Source organism: Rhea pennata, chromosome 2, assembly GCF_028389875.1.
Source record: "Rhea pennata isolate bPtePen1 chromosome 2, bPtePen1.pri, whole genome shotgun sequence".
NCBI lineage: Eukaryota > Metazoa > Chordata > Aves > Rheiformes > Rheidae > Rhea > Rhea pennata.
The window spans coordinates 56,255,374-56,262,304 of NC_084664.1; positions in this window are offsets into that span (position 1 = coordinate 56,255,374).

Here is a 6,931-nt window from a genome sequence, read left to right on the forward strand (position 1 = left end):
AACTGATACTTACTCAGCTCAGAGGTACCAGCATGTTCTTTCAAAAAAAATCACAGGATGTTCACAAAATGAACATGTACTGTTCATAAAATGAACATGTAACTGTAGCATGAATCAGTATTTATCAAAAATGATGAGGCATTCAAACTATTCCTTTATTTATGCTAACTATTCTTTCATGTCAGTTAGCTAAACCCAACATTGTTTAGCTTTTAAGAACTACTAAGATCAAAGTCTGATACGATATACAATTTATGGCTTCACAGCATGTAAATACTACAATATGTTTTTCATCTTTCCTTCACTCTCTACATCATCTCCACAGCTAGAGAGTATAAATATTTTGTCCCTGAGAGAGAGTAACATCAAAATGTTGGTGTCTACATTCTATTTCACTATAGCCATATAGACTAAATCGGGTTTACTTAACAACTTACTGAATAGGACTTCTGGCACTGCAGTCTGAGGCATTTAACACTGACAAGATTTGACTGCTTCTTGCTCTTTCACTGAATGTCGTCAAGGTCCTTCAGTGCCGAAGGCTATATAGAAAGACATCAAAAAATAGGTTTGTAACAAATGGTCATGGATGTAGAAGTATATTGACGTTGACAGTACCTATCTTTTCTCCTGAGCATCGCCAAGATATGACTAAGATTTTGACTTCTGCATGATGTTAGTATTCTAATATCCAAATATGCATTGTCTTAGTCTTTTTCCCAAGGTAGTAGGGATGTGATAGCATGATTTAAGTAACTTCATGAGTGAACATGGGAGCCAATCTTCATATATAAACATTTTCCAATTACAAGGTTTAGATGCCATTAGAATGACTCATAAATGAAACTTCTTTGCTCATCGCATACCTCTCATCTTTCTAAGACCCTTCTGATCATTTTATAACTAAAACCAGATGTTGCACCATCATTCCTGTTCTTTAGTGACCCTAGTCAGTTGAAACGAATGGAACCGTTCACTTTTGAGCTGCTCCAGCTCTCTTTCAAGACTACAGACAGATACATAGTGAATGCAGTGGGCACATAATCTGCAGAATATAGCAGAATTGGTAATAATCATGATATGTCGAAAGTCCTCATTGAAAATGTTACTGTTAGATGGAGTCAGGGAGGGGAAAAAATGGGAGCTAAGAGTTAGCTGAGGAGCTGGAAATCATGAAGCCTATTGAGGAAATAATTGAGGTAGAGAAGAAGAGAAATGGAGGGAGAAAGACATAGCAATAGTGCTTAAAAGGCGCTTTCCATCAGTATTTCTCAATGTGTTTCAAAACTAACCACATAAGAGACCAGATTATTTTTTCCAGGCAAGGAAAAGGGAGAGATGGAAGAGGAACTGACTGCTGAAGGTTGCCACAGTAGCAGAACTAGCAACCAAACTGTGGTTTAGCAGATTCCACTGAAATGTATGCCCTATTAGAAGACATGCAAGGAGGAAACCTTCAAAGAAAGAATGAAAGAGATGGGGAAAGAGACTGAAGAAACACAAGAGGAAAGGTCATAAAAAGACATGTAAAAACATGAAAAAAAATATGAAAAATGGGAGCAAAAACAAAGGAAGGACATGGAAGGCAGAAAAGATACAAAAAGATAAGTGAAATATTAATATAGGCAACTTTAAGATTACAAAAATAATTTTTATTAATTTTTTTTTGTGTTATTTTCATGGCAGAAAAGTGAAAGGCCTTTTAAGTCTACTTTGAGCTATTTTGAACCCATGTTGGTTTGGAGATGACTGTGAGGCTTAAGTGTTCTGACAATATATACCAGGATCTGAGTTATATAATATGATGACTAAAGGGGCAACAGCACTTGGTGGCAAATACTGGTTTCAGTAAAATAGTATGTGGGAAGGACAAATTATTCAGGAAAAACAATACCATAAAAGAGTTCAGTCCCATTAAATGCCAGGTAAAGACATTACACCAACACCATGTCGTCCACAGAAGCTACATATTTTACATAATTCTATTATGTTAAAGATTTTGATACAGCTTTTCATATCTTATGTTGTAAAATCAACCTAATGGAACTGTGAAATCTTGTTATAAATACGTGCAATAAACACTGAGTTACACATTTTAATGCCTATATTTTTTGGAAACTCGGTAATTTCTTAATTATTTTTCTCATATGTTTCTGTCTATTCTGATTTCTCATAAACCAACAGTTCTGTAACCCTTGAATCTTAGATTGCCAGATTCCTGGACATCTACTAGAATGATGTTATTTCTCCTAGCCCTGATGAATGACAAAATGAATGACTGCAAACTCATCATTAGTCTTGGGTTCATTATTACCTAAGTCACTTGTCTGAACATTTTGTATAAGCACAAACCATTTCAGGGCTGGATTATCTTTTCAAAATGACAGTTTGAGACTGATAAAGAAGTTGGGGAATGCCAAAAGCCATGATCAGCTGAAAAGGACTACTGAGAATCATGTAATTTGGACAGCTAGCAAATGCTAAGCAAATGCAAAAAATAATCACACTATCTTATCTTTTAGGCAGCAAGTACCTGTTTGCAAGCATATGAGTATGTGTATGACAGTGTTGGAAGCAGTCACAGATGATGGAAAGCTCCAGTGTCAGGTGACATTAAGACACCCTTGTGTCAAGTAGGTTTAGTAGAAGCAGCTCCCCAATCTCTTTGTGTGTGTACATGTTGATCTGTAGAGTTCATAATCTGATCTGATTGCTTTATCTTGAGAATATCACAATAAATATCACAAAAATATTCTTTGTGCTGTACATATTGCAAAAACATAGAAGGCTATTCCTACCTCAAAGAGCTTAAGCTCTAAATATAAATCGCAGATGCAAGTTGGGATGGGAAATGGAAGGACAGTGACTGGCTAAGATCAGAGTAGGTTAGTGACAATGTTGGAGTAGAATTAAGATCTTCTGAATCCCAACCCAGTAGCCTCTTCATTAAGGCCTGGAGCTGTCCTGCTTAATAGCAAACACAAAAATAAGCTTTTTTACATCAAATTCCCTCTGTAGCTGTAGAGAGAAATGGGCCCATTCAGAGGCAGACTCAACCTGCCTGACATCTGCACCACCCTCTCAAGGCAGCTATCGCTCTCTGTTACATAAAGAGGGGGCTAAGTACCAAGTCTGCGTTTGGGCATGTCAGTTGAGTACCTCTAGTATGTCACTAAAAACTGACAATCCATTATACACACACAGAACTACATAGCTGGGATATAGGATACATTTAGAATGAGCAAGGCAATAGTCTGCCATATTCTTTATTCCATATTACTTACTATTTTCCATACCTAGTAGAAGATGAAGGCAGGTGAAAATTTCTTTTCATTTGCCAGAGGTTAATACTCTCCAGAATACATGGTGAATTTGAGCCTGGTAGCTTCTTTCCTACAGTCCTGCTGCTTAGAAACTCCATTAAATCACAAATACGTTTCATGCATCCTTATGCATTGGTAACATAATGTTGTCTACTAAATGATAATACAGTTGTGCAACCAGCATAAAAGAGAAAAATATTATCCCTAATACCAGGAAATCCTGCCTCCCCTGTATTGATTTTTGTTCAGCAATACTTCAGAACACAAAGGCCTGCTCACCCACAGACACAGCAGGTGCCAGGGTTATCGATTCTGCGCTGAAATAGGAGGGTGCCCTCAAAAAGCAGCAAGAGGTTTTGCTGCCTTTCTATTTTGTTCCTTAGAAAATGAAGTCTCTTTCACCCTTGAAGATTTATTGAGATCTTGAAGGAAGAATAGGTATTTCATGTGTGATTAGGCTGTAAAGAGTGCATTTTCCAAAGAACGTGGTTCATTCATTCATGTCAACAGCAAACTAAGAAAAAAATTACAGTGTTAAAATTCTTCATGCCTTGGATGTATAGTGTGCTCTAAAGTGTGTGCTAAAGTAAAGGGAATAAGTTTTTTTTTTTTCTTTTAATTTTGTTCGCTGGATAGGGAAGCCAAATAGCAAGGTCTTTCCCAGACACTAGGACCTGTTTTGTAAATGCCACCTATCTTTAACTGTTTAAAATAGCTGAAATTCTTGTCAGTATCTCAGTTGTATTATGGTACTTAATGCAAATACTCATAGCATGCAATTAATTACATCTCTGCTTAATGACTCCTTGTAATTTTTCTCTGTATTTTATGTACAGAGTTATACTGGCGCATATGCTAATATATAAAAAAGGACAATTATCACATACATGCCTAGGGTCATACTGCAGATGTCTACTGCTCCATCTCTATGATTTTAGGTTCCTGCTGTAGCATCTAAATACCAGCAAGCAGTGAGCAAGTCAAACCCACTGTTATATTGGGCTGCCCAACCTTAAGTTCATATTTGGTCAGTGGAATAGTAGCAAAACTTACTCTCCTCTGGCACTCCGGCTGCTTTCTTGAACAGAAGAACCAGAAAAATGTCCCAAACTGTCATGGGTGCTGTAGCAATGCTCTCAATCTGGTTGCTTACTAGCAAGGAAATAGGAAATATTTTAACTATTTTATTTCCATTTTCATGGAAATATTTCTGTTAGTCTTGGGTTAAAGAGCTTATTTTTTCCATCTGTTTTAGACCAGTGCTGAGTGGGGGGGAAGGGTCAGGAATGGAGGTCAAGGGTATGGTATAAATTGTTTTCTATTGAATTATAATATGCAGGACACAGGACAAAAATTAAAACGACAGAGGCAGAGCAAAAGGACAAAGGCTATGTCTACATCAGCAAGCAGCATGGTGCAGTAGGAGCAGATCTACAGAGTGAAACAGTTGCTACAAAGGACCTAACAGTCACACCGAGTATTACAGGGGGATAGTTATTTCGGACTAGCTCTATTGTGGCCCTGTGGACAGAACCCTCTTTGGCTGTGGAAGTGCATGAGCTGCACTCCTGCCTCTCACCCTAAACAAATACAGTTTGCATGTTACAAGCCCATTCTACAATGCAAATCAAAGCAGAGTAAGTCACACCAGGCAAGAGATTAGTTTAAAAGGCATGAGCCTGATATGAACCAAAATACACATGCATGACCAAGAGAGTGTCTTTGATACCTTTTAGGCATGATCCAAACTCCTATTAAAATCAATACAAAGACTTGTTTGCCTTCAGAAGCAGAGCTTCCATCGCTTTCCACACAGGGTGGAGTGAAGGGGTGCAATTACTGGGCAAGAAAAGACAAAGGCAGCAAGAAAGGGAGAATGACTGCATACGGTTTTTTTTTTTTCAACCACTAGTGATGCCTTTTCAGCAACTAAGGATCTTTAAACTGTGTGATTTCAGGGCATGTGGCTGATTGAATGCAGATGTTGAAGATAGGGAATAATCAGTGGAGGCAAAACTAACATCCCAGTCTTGGCTTCCCTCCACACGAGGTACTAAATAGCTGCAGACCACGGTATTATTGGCACCTTAACTATGACTCAGCCACTCTTTCAGCTGAAGGGTTCTGGAATATGTATTAAAAAGTAATACACTATATAGAGAGCCAAATAGCTGCAGAGCTCGGGCCAGGATTCCACAAAGACCCTTCGATCTGTAAGTATGCAAGGGTCATGCTCCTACCCTCCACACGTTTTATGGTTTTATTAAAAGACCAAACATAGCTAGTATGTCAATTTTCCCCTGTGCTGAAACATCCAAAATGGTTTGTGTTTCTTTTTGTTGTTCTGTTGACTTGGTGTTGTCAAATTTCCTTTTCTCCTCGCATTTTACAGGATCCAAGCATTCTGCTTTGTATGAACAAACATATTCTGGAAATTTAATTGGAAAGAGCTGTACTTGAATTGTTCCTTTACTGAGATGAGTTTCCTTCCTTTGCATACTCTGTGGAGTATGCAAAAATTAGCTCATACTGAAATGTGAGGCCAAAGAAATTAAATCCTAGAGGAGATGGACTAAACACTGACTACATTTCTAAGATGTCATAAATTGCAGAAAACTGAGCACAGAGAACAACAAATAAGATTTTATTCAAAATACAATGGCTAATGTAGTGCTACAAGTTTTCCAGTCAAAATTTTAAAAACTGGAAATTCCAAACATGGAAAAAGTTCAGCCAAATCGTTTGGGGGGGAGGGGGAGGAGTGGGAAGCAGCCATCCAAACAACCTGTGTAGCCCTTACTCACATTCTCCCCTTGGTCTCACTGACTTTTTGAAAAAATACCCAGCAAGCTAAGCGCTGACTGCCAAAGGTATCTTGAGTGAGGCAAATGTCTGTCCAGTTACAGCTTGATAAAACAAAAATACATAGTGAGTAGTCAGTTTCTACATTATGCTTAGGTCTACCATCTATACTATCAGTTTAAGTCATGCTGTGTTTACACAACGCTCCCATTTAACTCTGTGGTTTAATAGCGAAAGATACAGTTATTAAGGAATTCTTGTGGTTATTATTTGAATTATTGCTATCAAAGAGGAAACGTTTCTCTCTCATCTCCCTGTTTTGTTTGGCATCTATAAAACCCTCCATGCATGGATTGGTCCACGGCCGTAAATATGTAGCAATCTCAGTGCTTCATGTTCCCTTCTGCCAATGATAATTCTTAAAACTCAGTATATTACGTGTTTCCCCAGCTTGTATTTATCCCTTGAGGGAAAGTTCATGTTCTGCTTTCCCCACTCAAAATAACTGTGTTTATAAATCTAGTGACAGATGTCTGCAACTTATCTCCTTACCATCCGAGAACATGCCTCATCTATTTGCTAGGTCAGGGATTAGCTGGGGGAACAAGGAGCAGACATGAAGCTGTGCAGTGTCACTGTCTCAGAATACTTAAAAGAAGAGGCTGAAACAACAGAGCAGAAGCAGGCACTCAAGTGCCATTAGGCTCCAGAGTGAACACACCACGGAGGGAAGCAGGACAGAGTCCCCAGACTGGGTTGACCTAGCCAGGGAGCCTCTACCAAGCTTTGGAAAGAAGCCGCTGCCA